Raw genomic sequence first — 19,489 nt, forward strand, 5'->3', positions numbered from 1 at the left:
TAGCAGTCTACAAACGACTAGCATAGAAAGGTCGACATTACAGACTGCAACTGTCTTGGAAACTACTCTTCAGACTGAAATTCCAGACACATCAGCCACTCTTGACAAGTCCACTTGGAACACAGAGACAACAGAAGCTGTGAAAAGTACTGCCCCAGGAGAGGACTCTACCACAGATGGCCCAACAACTCCACTAGCAACCACGCCAATACCGACACAAGAAATAGGAGACATGAGCACAACACAATCAATAACAAACACAATAAAGTCTACCTACAACACTGATGAGACTACTTACGCTGGCCAAACATCTTCTAACGTTCCATCAGCAACACCAACCCCAGGCTCCAGTATTTCCATGCAGACATCAACTGTGCTGCTCACAAGTACAGAAGAAGAACTATCCACAAGTGGGAGAGCAACATCGTCGTCTGCTGTACCAGAGGTTTCTGAAACAACAGAAGTCCAATCCACAGGTGCAGCAAGTAGCAGTCTACAAACTACTGGTACAGAAATGTCTACATTACAAACATTGATAACTGCAACTGTCTTGGAAACTACTATGCTGACTGAAATTCCAGACACATCAGCCACACTTGACAAGTCTACATTGAAAACTGAGACAACAGAAGCTGTAAAAAGTACTGGTACAGTGGAGGAAACAACCACAGTTGGCCCAACAACTTCACTAGAAACCACAGCAACACCGACAGAAGAAACAGGAGACAAGAGCACAATACATTCAACAACAACCATCATAACATCTACCTACAACACTGATGAGTCTACTTCTGTAGGCCAAACTTCTTCGGACGCTTCAACGCATGGCTCCACTACATCCATACCAACATCAACTGTGCTATCCACAAGTACAGAGGAGGAAATATCCACAAGTGGGATAGTAACATCATCCTCTGCTGCACCTGCGGTTTCTGAAACAACAGTTGTCCAATCCACAGGAGCAGCAAGTAGCAGTCTACAAACGACTAGCATAGAAAGGTCGACATTACAGACTGCAACTGTCTTGGAAACTACTTTTCAGACTGAAATTCCAGACACATCAGCCACTCTTGACGAGTCCACTTGGAACACAGAGACAACAGAAGCTGTGAAAAGTACTGCCCCAGGAGAGGACTCTACCACAGATGGCCCAACAACTCCACTAGCAACCACGCCAATACCGACACAAGAAATAGGAGACATGAGCACAACACAATCAATAACAAACACAATAAAGTCTACCTACAACACTGATGAGACTACTTACGCTGGCCAAACATCTTCTAACGTTCCATCAGCAACACCAACCCCAGGCTCCAGTATTTCCATGCAGACATCAACTGTGCTGCTCACAAGTACAGAAGAAGAACTATCCACAAGTGGGAGAGCAACATCGTCGTCTGCTGTACCAGAGGTTTCTGAAACAACAGAAGTCCAATCCACAGGTGCAGCAAGTAGCAGTCTACAAACTACTGGTACAGAAATGTCTACATTACAAACATTGATAACTGCAACTGTCTTGGAAACTACTATGCTGACTGAAATTCCAGACACATCAGCCACACTTGACAAGTCTACATTGAAAACTGAGACAACAGAAGCTGTAAAAAGTACTGGTACAGTGGAGGAAACAACCACAGTTGGCCCAACAACTTCACTAGAAACCACAGCAACACCGACAGAAGAAACAGGAGACAAGAGCACAATACATTCAACAACAACCATCATAACATCTACCTACAACACTGATGAGTCTACTTCTGTAGGCCAAACTTCTTCGGACGCTTCAACGCATGGCTCCACTACATCCATACCAACATCAACTGTGCTATCCACAAGTACAGAGGAGGAAATATCCACAAGTGGGATAGTAACATCATCCTCTGCTGCACCTGCGGTTTCTGAAACAACAGTTGTCCAATCCACAGGAGCAGCAAGTAGCAGTCTACAAACGACTAGCATAGAAAGGTCGACATTACAGACTGCAACTGTCTTGGAAACTACTTTTCAGACTGAAATTCCAGACACATCAGCCACTCTTGACGAGTCCACTTGGAACACAGAGACAACAGAAGCTGTGAAAAGTACTGCCCCAGGAGAGGACTCTACCACAGATGGCCCAACAACTCCACTAGCAACCACGCCAATACCGACACAAGAAATAGGAGACATGAGCACAACACAATCAATAACAAACACAATAAAGTCTACCTACAACACTGATGAGACTACTTACGCTGGCCAAACATCTTCTAACGTTCCATCAGCAACACCAACCCCAGGCTCCAGTATTTCCATGCAGACATCAACTGTGCTGTTCACAAGTACAGAAGAAGAACTATCCACAAGTGGGAGAGCAACATCGTCGTCTGCTGTACCAGAGGTTTCTGAAACATCAGAAGTCCAATCCACAGGTGCAGCAAGTAGCAGTCTACAAACTACTGGTACAGAAATGTCTACATTACAAACATTGATAACTGCAACTGTCTTGGAAACTACTATGCTGACTGAAATTCCAAACACATCAGCCACACTTGACAAGTCTACATTGAAAACTGAGACAACAGAATCTGTAAAAAGTACTGTTACAGTGGAGGAAACAACCACAGTTGGCCCAACAACTTCACTAGAAACCACAGCAACACCGACAGAAGAAACAGGAGACAAGAGCACAATACATTCAACAACAACCATCATAACATCTACCTACAACACTGATGAGACTACTTCTGTAGGCCAAACTTCTTCGGACGCTTCAACGCATGGCTCCACTACATCCATACCAACATCAACTGTGCTATTCACAAGTACAGAGGAGGAAATATCCACAAGTGGGATAGTAACATCATCCTCTGCTGCACCTGTGGTTTCTGAAACAACAGTTGTCCAATCCACAGGAGCAGCAAGTAGCAGTCTACAAACGACTAGCATAGAAAGGTCGACATTACAGACTGCAAGTGTCTTGGAAACTACTCTTCAGACTGAAATTGCAGACACATCAGCCACTCTTGACGAGTCCACTTGGAACACAGAGACAACAGAAGCTGTGAAAAGTACTGCCCCAGGAGAGGACTCTACCACAGATGGCCCAACAACTCCACTAGCAACCACGCCAATACCGACACAAGAAATAGGAGACATGAGCACAACACAATCAATAACAAACACAATAAAGTCTACCTACAACACTGATGAGACTACTTACGCTGGCCAAACATCTTCTAACGTTCCATCAGCAACACCAACCCCAGGCTCCAGTATTTCCATGCAGACATCAACTGTGCTGTTCACAAGTACAGAAGAAGAACTATCCACAAGTGGGAGAGCAACACCGTCGTCTGCTGTACCAGAGGTTTCTGAAACAACAGAAGTCCAATCCACAGGTGCAGCAAGTAGCAGTCTACAAACTACTGGTACAGAAATGTCTACATTACAAGCATTGATAACTGCAACTGTCTTGGAAACTACTATGCTGACTGAAATTCCAAACACATCAGCCACACTTGACAAGTCTACATTGAAAACTGAGACAACAGAAGCTGTAAAAAGTACTGTTACAGTGGAGGAAACAACCACAGTTGGCCCAACAACTTCACTAGAAACCACAGCAACACCGACAGAAGAAACAGGAGACAAGAGCACAATACATTCAACAACAACCATCATAACATCTACCTACAACACTGATGAGTCTACTTCTGTAGGCCAAACTTCTTCGGACGCTTCAACGCATGGCTCCACTACATCCATACCAACATCAACTGTGCTATCCACAAGTACAGAGGAGGAAATATCCACAAGTGGGATAGTAACATCATCCTCTGCTGCACCTGTGGTTTCTGAAACAACAGTTGTCCAATCCACAGGAGCAGCAAGTAGCAGTCTACAAACGACTAGCATAGAAAGGTCGACATTACAGACTGCAACTGTCTTGGAAACTACTCTTCAGACTGAAATTCCAGACACATCAGCCACTCTTGACAAGTCCACTTGGAACACAGAGACAACAGAAGCTGTGAAAAGTACTGCCCCAGGAGAGGACTCTACCACAGATGGCCCAACAACTCCACTAGCAACCACGCCAATACCGACACAAGAAATAGGAGACATGAGCACAACACAATCAATAACAAACACAATAAAGTCTACCTACAACACTGATGAGACTACTTACGCTGGCCAAACATCTTCTAACGTACCATCAGCAACACCAACCCCAGGCTCCAGTATTTCCATGCAGACATCAACTGTGCTGTTCACAAGTACAGAAGAAGAACTATCCACAAGTGGGAGAGCAACATCGTCGTCTGCTGTACCAGAGGTTTCTGAAACAACAGAAGTCCAATCCACAGGTGCAGCAAGTAGCAGTCTACAAACTACTGGTACAGAAATGTCTACATTACAAACATTGATAACTGCAACTGTCTTGGAAACTACTATGCTGACTGAAATTCCAGACACATCAGCCACACTTGACAAGTCTACATTGAAAACTGAGACAACAGAAGCTGTAAAAAGTACTGGTACAGTGGAGGAAACAACCACAGTTGGCCCAACAACTTCACTAGAAACCACAGCAACACCGACAGAAGAAACAGGAGACAAGAGCACAATACATTCAACAACAACCATCATAACATCTACCTACAACACTGATGAGACTACTTCTGTAGGCCAAACTTCTTCGGACGCTTCAACGCATGGCTCCACTACATCCATACCAACATCAACTGTGCTATCCACAAGTACAGAGGAGGAAATATCCACAAGTGGGGTAGTAACATCCTCCTCTGCTGCACCTGAGGTTTCTGAAACAACAGTTGTCGAATCCACAGGAGCAGCAAGTAGCAGTCAACAAACAACTAGCATAGAAAGGTCGACATTACAGACTGCAACTGTCTTGGAAACTACTCTTCAGACTGAAATTCCAGACACATCAGCCACTCTTGACGAGTCCACTTGGAACACAGAGACAACAGAAGCTGTGAAAAGTACTGCCCCAGGAGAGGACTCTACCACAGATGGCCCAACAACTCCACTAGCAACCACGCCAATACCGACACAAGAAATAGGAGACATGAGCACAACACAATCAATAACAAACACAATAAAGTCTACCTACAACACTGATGAGACTACTTACGCTGACCAAACATCTTCTAACGTTCCATCAGCAACACCAACCCCAGGCTCCAGTATTTCCATGCAGACATCAACTGTGCTGTTCACAAGTACAGAAGAAGAACTATCCACAAGTGGGAGAGCAACATCGTCGTCTGCTGTACCAGAGGTTTCTGAAACAACAGAAGTCCAATCCACAGGTGCAGCAAGTAGCAGTCTACAAACTACTGGTACAGAAATGTCTACATTACAAACATTGATAACTGCAACTGTCTTGAAAACTACTATGCTGACTGAAATTCCAGACACATCAGCCACACTTGACAAGTCTACATTGAAAACTGAGACAACAGAAGCTGTAAAAAGTACTGTTACAGTGGAGGAAACAACCACAGTTGGCCCAACAACTTCACTAGAAACCACAGCAACACCGACAGAAGAAACAGGAGACAAGAGCACAATACATTCAACAACAACCATCATAACATCTACCTACAACACTGATGAGACTACTTCTGTAGGCCAAACTTCTTCGGACGCTTCAAAGCATGGCTCAACTACATCCATACCAACATCAACTGTGCTATCCACAATTACAGAGGAGGAAATATCCACAAGTGGGGTAGTAACATCATCCTCTGCTGCACCTGTGGTTTCTGAAACAACAGTTGTCCAATCCACAGGAGCAGCAAGTAGCAGTCTACAAACGACTAGCATAGAAAGGTCGACATTACAGACTGCAACTGTCTTGGAAACTACTCTTCAGACTGAAATTCCAGACACATCAGCCACTCTTGACAAGTCCACTTGGAACACAGAGACAACAGAAGCTGTGAAAAGTACTGCCCCAGGAGAGGACTCTACCACAGATGGCCCAACAACTCCACTAGCAACCACGCCAATACCGACACAAGAAATAGGAGACATGAGCACAACACAATCAATAACAAACACAATAAAGTCTACCTACAACACTGATGAGACTACTTACGCTGGCCAAACATCTTCTAACGTTCCATCAGCAACACCAACCCCAGGCTCCAGTATTTCCATGCAGACATCAACTGTGCTGCTCACAAGTACAGAAGAAGAACTATCCACAAGTGGGAGAGCAACATCGTCGTCTGCTGTACCAGAGGTTTCTGAAACAACAGAAGTCCAATCCACAGGTGCAGCAAGTAGCAGTCTACAAACTACTGGTACAGAAATGTCTACATTACAAACATTGATAACTGCAACTGTCTTGGAAACTACTATGCTGACTGAAATTCCAGACACATCAGCCACACTTGACAAGTCTACATTGAAAACTGAGACAACAGAAGCTGTAAAAAGTACTGGTACAGTGGAGGAAACAACCACAGTTGGCCCAACAACTTCACTAGAAACCACAGCAACACCGACAGAAGAAACAGGAGACAAGAGCACAATACATTCAACAACAACCATCATAACATCTACCTACAACACTGATGAGTCTACTTCTGTAGGCCAAACTTCTTCGGACGCTTCAACGCATGGCTCCACTACATCCATACCAACATCAACTGTGCTATCCACAAGTACAGAGGAGGAAATATCCACAAGTGGGATAGTAACATCATCCTCTGCTGCACCTGCGGTTTCTGAAACAACAGTTGTCCAATCCACAGGAGCAGCAAGTAGCAGTCTACAAACGACTAGCATAGAAAGGTCGACATTACAGACTGCAACTGTCTTGGAAACTACTTTTCAGACTGAAATTCCAGACACATCAGCCACTCTTGACGAGTCCACTTGGAACACAGAGACAACAGAAGCTGTGAAAAGTACTGCCCCAGGAGAGGACTCTACCACAGATGGCCCAACAACTCCACTAGCAACCACGCCAATACCGACACAAGAAATAGGAGACATGAGCACAACACAATCAATAACAAACACAATAAAGTCTACCTACAACACTGATGAGACTACTTACGCTGGCCAAACATCTTCTAACGTTCCATCAGCAACACCAACCCCAGGCTCCAGTATTTCCATGCAGACATCAACTGTGCTGCTCACAAGTACAGAAGAAGAACTATCCACAAGTGGGAGAGCAACATCGTCGTCTGCTGTACCAGAGGTTTCTGAAACAACAGAAGTCCAATCCACAGGTGCAGCAAGTAGCAGTCTACAAACTACTGGTACAGAAATGTCTACATTACAAACATTGATAACTGCAACTGTCTTGGAAACTACTATGCTGACTGAAATTCCAGACACATCAGCCACACTTGACAAGTCTACATTGAAAACTGAGACAACAGAAGCTGTAAAAAGTACTGGTACAGTGGAGGAAACAACCACAGTTGGCCCAACAACTTCACTAGAAACCACAGCAACACCGACAGAAGAAACAGGAGACAAGAGCACAATACATTCAACAACAACCATCATAACATCTACCTACAACACTGATGAGTCTACTTCTGTAGGCCAAACTTCTTCGGACGCTTCAACGCATGGCTCCACTACATCCATACCAACATCAACTGTGCTATCCACAAGTACAGAGGAGGAAATATCCACAAGTGGGATAGTAACATCATCCTCTGCTGCACCTGCGGTTTCTGAAACAACAGTTGTCCAATCCACAGGAGCAGCAAGTAGCAGTCTACAAACGACTAGCATAGAAAGGTCGACATTACAGACTGCAACTGTCTTGGAAACTACTTTTCAGACTGAAATTCCAGACACATCAGCCACTCTTGACGAGTCCACTTGGAACACAGAGACAACAGAAGCTGTGAAAAGTACTGCCCCAGGAGAGGACTCTACCACAGATGGCCCAACAACTCCACTAGCAACCACGCCAATACCGACACAAGAAATAGGAGACATGAGCACAACACAATCAATAACAAACACAATAAAGTCTACCTACAACACTGATGAGACTACTTACGCTGGCCAAACATCTTCTAACGTTCCATCAGCAACACCAACCCCAGGCTCCAGTATTTCCATGCAGACATCAACTGTGCTGTTCACAAGTACAGAAGAAGAACTATCCACAAGTGGGAGAGCAACATCGTCGTCTGCTGTACCAGAGGTTTCTGAAACATCAGAAGTCCAATCCACAGGTGCAGCAAGTAGCAGTCTACAAACTACTGGTACAGAAATGTCTACATTACAAACATTGATAACTGCAACTGTCTTGGAAACTACTATGCTGACTGAAATTCCAAACACATCAGCCACACTTGACAAGTCTACATTGAAAACTGAGACAACAGAATCTGTAAAAAGTACTGTTACAGTGGAGGAAACAACCACAGTTGGCCCAACAACTTCACTAGAAACCACAGCAACACCGACAGAAGAAACAGGAGACAAGAGCACAATACATTCAACAACAACCATCATAACATCTACCTACAACACTGATGAGACTACTTCTGTAGGCCAAACTTCTTCGGACGCTTCAACGCATGGCTCCACTACATCCATACCAACATCAACTGTGCTATTCACAAGTACAGAGGAGGAAATATCCACAAGTGGGATAGTAACATCATCCTCTGCTGCACCTGTGGTTTCTGAAACAACAGTTGTCCAATCCACAGGAGCAGCAAGTAGCAGTCTACAAACGACTAGCATAGAAAGGTCGACATTACAGACTGCAAGTGTCTTGGAAACTACTCTTCAGACTGAAATTGCAGACACATCAGCCACTCTTGACGAGTCCACTTGGAACACAGAGACAACAGAAGCTGTGAAAAGTACTGCCCCAGGAGAGGACTCTACCACAGATGGCCCAACAACTCCACTAGCAACCACGCCAATACCGACACAAGAAATAGGAGACATGAGCACAACACAATCAATAACAAACACAATAAAGTCTACCTACAACACTGATGAGACTACTTACGCTGGCCAAACATCTTCTAACGTTCCATCAGCAACACCAACCCCAGGCTCCAGTATTTCCATGCAGACATCAACTGTGCTGTTCACAAGTACAGAAGAAGAACTATCCACAAGTGGGAGAGCAACACCGTCGTCTGCTGTACCAGAGGTTTCTGAAACAACAGAAGTCCAATCCACAGGTGCAGCAAGTAGCAGTCTACAAACTACTGGTACAGAAATGTCTACATTACAAGCATTGATAACTGCAACTGTCTTGGAAACTACTATGCTGACTGAAATTCCAAACACATCAGCCACACTTGACAAGTCTACATTGAAAACTGAGACAACAGAAGCTGTAAAAAGTACTGTTACAGTGGAGGAAACAACCACAGTTGGCCCAACAACTTCACTAGAAACCACAGCAACACCGACAGAAGAAACAGGAGACAAGAGCACAATACATTCAACAACAACCATCATAACATCTACCTACAACACTGATGAGTCTACTTCTGTAGGCCAAACTTCTTCGGACGCTTCAACGCATGGCTCCACTACATCCATACCAACATCAACTGTGCTATCCACAAGTACAGAGGAGGAAATATCCACAAGTGGGATAGTAACATCATCCTCTGCTGCACCTGTGGTTTCTGAAACAACAGTTGTCCAATCCACAGGAGCAGCAAGTAGCAGTCTACAAACGACTAGCATAGAAAGGTCGACATTACAGACTGCAACTGTCTTGGAAACTACTCTTCAGACTGAAATTCCAGACACATCAGCCACTCTTGACAAGTCCACTTGGAACACAGAGACAACAGAAGCTGTGAAAAGTACTGCCCCAGGAGAGGACTCTACCACAGATGGCCCAACAACTCCACTAGCAACCACGCCAATACCGACACAAGAAATAGGAGACATGAGCACAACACAATCAATAACAAACACAATAAAGTCTACCTACAACACTGATGAGACTACTTACGCTGGCCAAACATCTTCTAACGTACCATCAGCAACACCAACCCCAGGCTCCAGTATTTCCATGCAGACATCAACTGTGCTGTTCACAAGTACAGAAGAAGAACTATCCACAAGTGGGAGAGCAACATCGTCGTCTGCTGTACCAGAGGTTTCTGAAACAACAGAAGTCCAATCCACAGGTGCAGCAAGTAGCAGTCTACAAACTACTGGTACAGAAATGTCTACATTACAAACATTGATAACTGCAACTGTCTTGGAAACTACTATGCTGACTGAAATTCCAGACACATCAGCCACACTTGACAAGTCTACATTGAAAACTGAGACAACAGAAGCTGTAAAAAGTACTGGTACAGTGGAGGAAACAACCACAGTTGGCCCAACAACTTCACTAGAAACCACAGCAACACCGACAGAAGAAACAGGAGACAAGAGCACAATACATTCAACAACAACCATCATAACATCTACCTACAACACTGATGAGACTACTTCTGTAGGCCAAACTTCTTCGGACGCTTCAACGCATGGCTCCACTACATCCATACCAACATCAACTGTGCTATCCACAAGTACAGAGGAGGAAATATCCACAAGTGGGGTAGTAACATCCTCCTCTGCTGCACCTGAGGTTTCTGAAACAACAGTTGTCGAATCCACAGGAGCAGCAAGTAGCAGTCAACAAACAACTAGCATAGAAAGGTCGACATTACAGACTGCAACTGTCTTGGAAACTACTCTTCAGACTGAAATTCCAGACACATCAGCCACTCTTGACGAGTCCACTTGGAACACAGAGACAACAGAAGCTGTGAAAAGTACTGCCCCAGGAGAGGACTCTACCACAGATGGCCCAACAACTCCACTAGCAACCACGCCAATACCGACACAAGAAATAGGAGACATGAGCACAACACAATCAATAACAAACACAATAAAGTCTACCTACAACACTGATGAGACTACTTACGCTGACCAAACATCTTCTAACGTTCCATCAGCAACACCAACCCCAGGCTCCAGTATTTCCATGCAGACATCAACTGTGCTGTTCACAAGTACAGAAGAAGAACTATCCACAAGTGGGAGAGCAACATCGTCGTCTGCTGTACCAGAGGTTTCTGAAACAACAGAAGTCCAATCCACAGGTGCAGCAAGTAGCAGTCTACAAACTACTGGTACAGAAATGTCTACATTACAAACATTGATAACTGCAACTGTCTTGGAAACTACTATGCTGACTGAAATTCCAGACACATCAGCCACACTTGACAAGTCTACATTGAAAACTGAGACAACAGAAGCTGTAAAAAGTACTGTTACAGTGGAGGAAACAACCACAGTTGGCCCAACAACTTCACTAGAAACCACAGCAACACCGACAGAAGAAACAGGAGACAAGAGCACAATACATTCAACAACAACCATCATAACATCTACCTACAACACTGATGAGACTACTTCTGTAGGCCAAACTTCTTCGGACGCTTCAACGCATGGCTCCACTACATCCATACCAACATCAACTGTGCTATCCACAAGTACAGAGGAGGAAATATCCACAAGTGGGATAGTAACATCATCCTCTGCTGCACCTGCGGTTTCTAAAACAACAGTTGTCCAATTCACAGGAGCAGCAAGTAGCAGTCTACAAACGACTAGCATAGAAAGGTCGACATTACAGACTGCAACTGTCTTGGAAACTACTTTTCAGACTGAAATTCCAGACACATCAGCCACTCTTGACGAGTCCACTTGGAACACAGAGACAACAGAAGCTGTGAAAAGTACTGCCCCAGGAGAGGACTCTACCACAGATGGCCCAACAACTCCACTAGCAACCACGCCAATAGTGACACAAGAAATAGGAGACATGAGCACAACACAATCAATAACAAACACAATAAAGTCTACCTACAACACTGATGAGACTACTTACGCTGGCCAAACATCTTCTAACGTTCCATCAGCAACACCAACCCCAGGCTCCAGTATTTCCATGCAGACATCAACTGTGCTGTTCACAAGTACAGAAGAAGAACTATCCACAAGTGGGAGAGCAACATCGTCGCCTGCTGTACCAGAGGTTTCTGAAACAACAGAAGTCCAATCCACAGGTGCAGCAAGTAGCAGTCTACAAACTACTGGTACAGAAATGTCTACATTACAAACATTGATAACTGCAACTGTCTTGGAAACTACTATGCTGACTGAAATTCCAGACACATCAGCCACACTTGACAAGTCTACATTGAAAACTGAGACAACAGAAGCTGTAAAAAGTACTGTTACAGTGGAGGAAACAACCACAGTTGGCCCAACAACTTCACTAGAAACCACAGCAACACCGACAGAAGAAACAGGAGACAAGAGCACAATACATTCAACAACAACCATCATAACATCTACCTACAACACTGATGAGACTACTTCTGTAGGCCAAACTTCTTCGGACGCTTCAAAGCATGGCTCAACTACATCCATACCAACATCAACTGTGCTATTCACAAGTACAGAGGAGGAAATATCCACAAGTGGGATAGTAACATCATCCTCTGCTGCACCTGTGGTTTCTGAAACAACAGTTGTCCAATCCACAGGAGCAGCAAGTAGCAGTCTACAAACGACTAGCATAGAAAGGTCGACATTACAGACTGCAACTGTCTTGGAAACTACTCTTCAGACTGAAATTCCAGACACATCAGCCACTCTTGACAAGTCCACTTGGAACACAGAGACAACAGAAGCTGTGAAAAGTACTGCCCCAGGAGAGGACTCTACCACAGATGGCCCAACAACTCCACTAGCAACCACGCCAATACCGACACAAGAAATAGGAGACATGAGCACAACACAATCAATAACAAACACAATAAAGTCTACCTACAACACTGATGAGACTACTTACGCTGGCCAAACATCTTCTAACGTTCCATCAGCAACACCAACCCCAGGCTCCAGTATTTCCATGCAGACATCAACTGTGCTGCTCACAAGTACAGAAGAAGAACTATCCACAAGTGGGAGAGCAACATCGTCGTCTGCTGTACCAGAGGTTTCTGAAACAACAGAAGTCCAATCCACAGGTGCAGCAAGTAGCAGTCTACAAACTACTGGTACAGAAATGTCTACATTACAAACATTGATAACTGCAACTGTCTTGGAAACTACTATGCTGACTGAAATTCCAGACACATCAGCCACACTTGACAAGTCTACATTGAAAACTGAGACAACAGAAGCTGTAAAAAGTACTGGTACAGTGGAGGAAACAACCACAGTTGGCCCAACAACTTCACTAGAAACCACAGCAACACCGACAGAAGAAACAGGAGACAAGAGCACAATACATTCAACAACAACCATCATAACATCTACCTACAACACTGATGAGTCTACTTCTGTAGGCCAAACTTCTTCGGACGCTTCAACGCATGGCTCCACTACATCCATACCAACATCAACTGTGCTATCCACAAGTACAGAGGAGGAAATATCCACAAGTGGGATAGTAACATCATCCTCTGCTGCACCTGCGGTTTCTGAAACAACAGTTGTCCAATCCACAGGAGCAGCAAGTAGCAGTCTACAAACGACTAGCATAGAAAGGTCGACATTACAGACTGCAACTGTCTTGGAAACTACTTTTCAGACTGAAATTCCAGACACATCAGCCACTCTTGACGAGTCCACTTGGAACACAGAGACAACAGAAGCTGTGAAAAGTACTGCCCCAGGAGAGGACTCTACCACAGATGGCCCAACAACTCCACTAGCAACCACGCCAATACCGACACAAGAAATAGGAGACATGAGCACAACACAATCAATAACAAACACAATAAAGTCTACCTACAACACTGATGAGACTACTTACGCTGGCCAAACATCTTCTAACGTTCCATCAGCAACACCAACCCCAGGCTCCAGTATTTCCATGCAGACATCAACTGTGCTGCTCACAAGTACAGAAGAAGAACTATCCACAAGTGGGAGAGCAACATCGTCGTCTGCTGTACCAGAGGTTTCTGAAACAACAGAAGTCCAATCCACAGGTGCAGCAAGTAGCAGTCTACAAACTACTGGTACAGAAATGTCTACATTACAAACATTGATAACTGCAACTGTCTTGGAAACTACTATGCTGACTGAAATTCCAGACACATCAGCCACACTTGACAAGTCTACATTGAAAACTGAGACAACAGAAGCTGTAAAAAGTACTGGTACAGTGGAGGAAACAACCACAGTTGGCCCAACAACTTCACTAGAAACCACAGCAACACCGACAGAAGAAACAGGAGACAAGAGCACAATACATTCAACAACAACCATCATAACATCTACCTACAACACTGATGAGTCTACTTCTGTAGGCCAAACTTCTTCGGACGCTTCAACGCATGGCTCCACTACATCCATACCAACATCAACTGTGCTATCCACAAGTACAGAGGAGGAAATATCCACAAGTGGGATAGTAACATCATCCTCTGCTGCACCTGCGGTTTCTGAAACAACAGTTGTCCAATCCACAGGAGCAGCAAGTAGCAGTCTACAAACGACTAGCATAGAAAGGTCGACATTACAGACTGCAACTGTCTTGGAAACTACTTTTCAGACTGAAATTCCAGACACATCAGCCACTCTTGACGAGTCCACTTGGAACACAGAGACAACAGAAGCTGTGAAAAGTACTGCCCCAGGAGAGGACTCTACCACAGATGGCCCAACAACTCCACTAGCAACCACGCCAATACCGACACAAGAAATAGGAGACATGAGCACAACACAATCAATAACAAACACAATAAAGTCTACCTACAACACTGATGAGACTACTTACGCTGGCCAAACATCTTCTAACGTTCCATCAGCAACACCAACCCCAGGCTCCAGTATTTCCATGCAGACATCAACTGTGCTGTTCACAAGTACAGAAGAAGAACTATCCACAAGTGGGAGAGCAACATCGTCGTCTGCTGTACCAGAGGTTTCTGAAACATCAGAAGTCCAATCCACAGGTGCAGCAAGTAGCAGTCTACAAACTACTGGTACAGAAATGTCTACATTACAAACATTGATAACTGCAACTGTCTTGGAAACTACTATGCTGACTGAAATTCCAAACACATCAGCCACACTTGACAAGTCTACATTGAAAACTGAGACAACAGAATCTGTAAAAAGTACTGTTACAGTGGAGGAAACAACCACAGTTGGCCCAACAACTTCACTAGAAACCACAGCAACACCGACAGAAGAAACAGGAGACAAGAGCACAATACATTCAACAACAACCATCATAACATCTACCTACAACACTGATGAGACTACTTCTGTAGGCCAAACTTCTTCGGACGCTTCAACGCATGGCTCCACTACATCCATACCAACATCAACTGTGCTATTCACAAGTACAGAGGAGGAAATATCCACAAGTGGGATAGTAACATCATCCTCTGCTGCACCTGTGGTTTCTGAAACAACAGTTGTCCAATCCACAGGAGCAGCAAGTAGCAGTCTACAAACGACTAGCATAGAAAGGTCGACATTACAGACTGCAAGTGTCTTGGAAACTACTCTTCAGACTGAAATTGCAGACACATCAGCCACTCTTGACGAGTCCACTTGGAACACAGAGACAACAGAAGCTGTGAAAAGTACTGCCCCAGGAGAGGACTCTACCACAGATGGCCCAACAACTCCACTAGCAACCACGCCAATACCGACACAAGAAATAGGAGACATGAGCACAACACAATCAATAACAAACACAATAAAGTCTACCTACAACACTGATGAGACTACTTACGCTGGCCAAACATCTTCTAACGTTCCATCAGCAACACCAACCCCAGGCTCCAGTATTTCCATGCAGACATCAACTGTGCTGTTCACAAGTACAGAAGAAGAACTATCCACAAGTGGGAGAGCAACATCGTCGTCTGCTGTACCAGTGGTTTCTGAAACAACAGAAGTCCAATCCACAGGTGCAGCAAGTAGCAGTCTACAAACTACTGGTACAGAAATGTCTACATTACAAGCATTGATAACTGCAACTGTCTTGGAAACTACTATGCTGACTGAAATTCCAAACACATCAGCCACACTTGACAAGTCTACATTGAAAACTGAGACAACAGAAGCTGTAAAAAGTACTGTTACAGTGGAGGAAACAACCACAGTTGGCCCAACAACTTCACTAGAAACCACAGCAACACCGACAGAAGAAACAGGAGACAAGAGCACAATACATTCAACAACAACCATCATAACATCTACCTACAACACTGATGAGTCTACTTCTGTAGGCCAAACTTCTTCGGACGCTTCAACGCATGGCTCCACTACATCCATACCAACATCAACTGTGCTATCCACAAGTACAGAGGAGGAAATATCCACAAGTGGGATAGTAACATCATCCTCTGCTGCACCTGTGGTTTCTGAAACAACAGTTGTCCAATCCACAGGAGCAGCAAGTAGCAGTCTACAAACGACTAGCATAGAAAGGTCGACATTACAGACTGCAACTGTCTTGGAAACTACTCTTCAGACTGAAATTCCAGACACATCAGCCACTCTTGACAAGTCCACTTGGAACACAGAGACAACAGAAGCTGTGAAAAGTACTGCCCCAGGAGAGGACTCTACCACAGATGGCCCAACAACTCCACTAGCAACCACGCCAATACCGACACAAGAAATAGGAGACATGAGCACAACACAATCAATAACAAACACAATAAAGTCTACCTACAACACTGATGAGACTACTTACGCTGACCAAACATCTTCTAACGTTCCATCAGCAACACCAACCCCAGGCTCCAGTATTTCCATGCAGACATCAACTGTGCTGTTCACAAGTACAGAAGAAGAACTATCCACAAGTGGGAGAGCAACATCGTCGTCTGCTGTACCAGAGGTTTCTGAAACAACAGAAGTCCAATCCACAGGTGCAGCAAGTAGCAGTCTACAAACTACTGGTACAGAAATGTCTACATTACAAACATTGATAACTGCAACTGTCTTGGAAACTACTATGCTGACTGAAATTCCAGACACATCAGCCACACTTGACAAGTCTACATTGAAAACTGAGACAACAGAAGCTGTAAAAAGTACTGTTACAGTGGAGGAAACAACCACAGTTGGCCCAACAACTTCACTAGAAACCACAGCAACACCGACAGAAGAAACAGGAGACAAGAGCACAATACATTCAACAACAACCATCATAACATCGACCTACAACACTGATGAGTCTACTTCTGTAGGCCAAACTTCTTCGGACGCTTCAACGCATGGCTCCACTACATCCATACCAACATCAACTGTGCTATCCACAAGTACAGAGGAGGAAATATCCACAAGTGGGATAGTAACATCATCCTCTGCTGCACCTGCGGTTTCTAAAACAACAGTTGTCCAATTCACAGGAGCAGCAAGTAGCAGTCTACAAACGACTAGCATAGAAAGGTCGACATTACAGACTGCAACTGTCTTGGAAACTACTTTTCAGACTGAAATTCCAAACACATCAGCCACACTTGACAAGTCTACATTGAAAACTGAGACAACAGAAGCTGTAAAAAGTACTGTTACAGTGGAGGAAACAACCACAGTTGGCCCAACAACTTCACTAGAAACCACAGCAACACCGACAGAAGAAACAGGAGACAAGAGCACAATACATTCAACAACAACCATCATAACATCTACCTACAACACTGATGAGACTACTTCTGTAGGCCAAACTTCTTCGGATGCTTCAACGCATGGCTCCACTACATCCATACCAACATCAACTGTGCTATTCACAAGTACAGAGGAGGAAATATCCACAAGTGGGATAGTAACATCATCCTCTGCTGCACCTGTGGTTTCTGAAACAACAGTTGTCCAATCCACAGGAGCAGCAAGTAGCAGTCTACAAACGACTAGCATAGAAAGGTCGACATTACAGACTGCAACTGTCTTGGAAACTACTCTTCAGACTGAAATTGCAGACACATCAGCCACTCTTGACGAGTCCACTTGGAACACAGAGACAACAGAAGCTGTGAAAAGTACTGCCCCAGGAGAGGACTCTACCACAGATGGCCCAACAACTCCACTAGCAACCACGCCAATACCGACACAAGAAATAGGAGACATGAGCACAACACAATCAATAACAAACACAATAAAGTCTACCTACAACACTGATGAGACTACTTACGCTGGCCAAACATCTTCTAACGTTCTATCAGCAACACCAACCCCAGGCTCCAGTATTTCCATGCAGACATCAACTGTGCTGTTCACAAGTACAGAAAAAGAACTGTCCACAAGTGGGAGAGCAACATCGTCGTCTGCTGTACCAGAGGTTTCTGAAACAACAGAAGTCCAATCCACAGGTGCAGCAAGTAGCAGTCTACAAACTACTGGTACAGAAATGTCTACATTACAAACATTGATAATTGCAACTGTCTTGGATACTACTATGCTGACTGAAATTCCAGACACATCAGCCACACTTGACAAGTCTACATTGAAAACTGAGACAACAGAAGCTGTAAAAAGTACTGTTACAGTGGAGGAAACAACCACAGTTGGCCCAACAACTTCACTAGAAACCACAGCAACACCGACAGAAGAAACAGGAGACAAGAGCACAATACATTCAACAACAACCATCATAACATCTACCTACAACACTGATGAGACTACTTCTGTAGGCCAAACTTCTTCGGACGCTTCAACGCATGGCTCCACTACATCCATACCAACATCAACTGTGCTATCCACAAGTACAGAGGAGGAAATATCCACAAGTGGGATAGTAACATCATCCTCTGCTGCACCTGCGGTTTCTGAAACAACAGTTGTGCAATTCACAGGAGCAGCAAGTAGCAGTCTACAAACGACTAGCATAGAAAGGTCGACATTACAGACTGCAACTGTCTTGGAAACTACTCTTCAGACTGAAATTGCAGACACATCAGCCACTCTTGACGAGTCCACTTGGAACACAGAGACAACAGAAGCTGTGAAAAGTACTGCCCCAGGAGAGGACTCTACCACAGATGGCCCAACAACTCCACTAGCAACCACGCCAATACCGACACAAGAAATAGGAGACATGAGCTCAACACAATCAATAACAAACACAATAAAGTCTACCTACAACACTGATGAGACTACTTACGCTGGCCAAACATCTTCTAACGTTCCATCAGCAACACCAACCCCAGGCTCCAGTATTTCCATGCAGACATCAACTGTGCTGTTCACAAGTACAGAAGAAGAACTATCCACAAGTGGGAGAGCAACAACGTCGTCTGCTGTACCAGAGGTTTCTGAAACAACAGAAGTCCAATCCACAGGTGTAGCAAGTAGCAGTCTACAAACTACTCGTACAGAAATGTCTACATTACAAACATTGATAACTGCAACTGTCTTGGAAACTACTATGCTGACTGAAATTCCAGACACATCAGCCACACTTGACAAG

The sequence above is a fragment of the Engystomops pustulosus genome, chromosome 4 (assembly GCF_040894005.1).
Source record: "Engystomops pustulosus chromosome 4, aEngPut4.maternal, whole genome shotgun sequence".
Taxonomy (NCBI): Eukaryota; Metazoa; Chordata; class Amphibia; order Anura; family Leptodactylidae; genus Engystomops; species Engystomops pustulosus.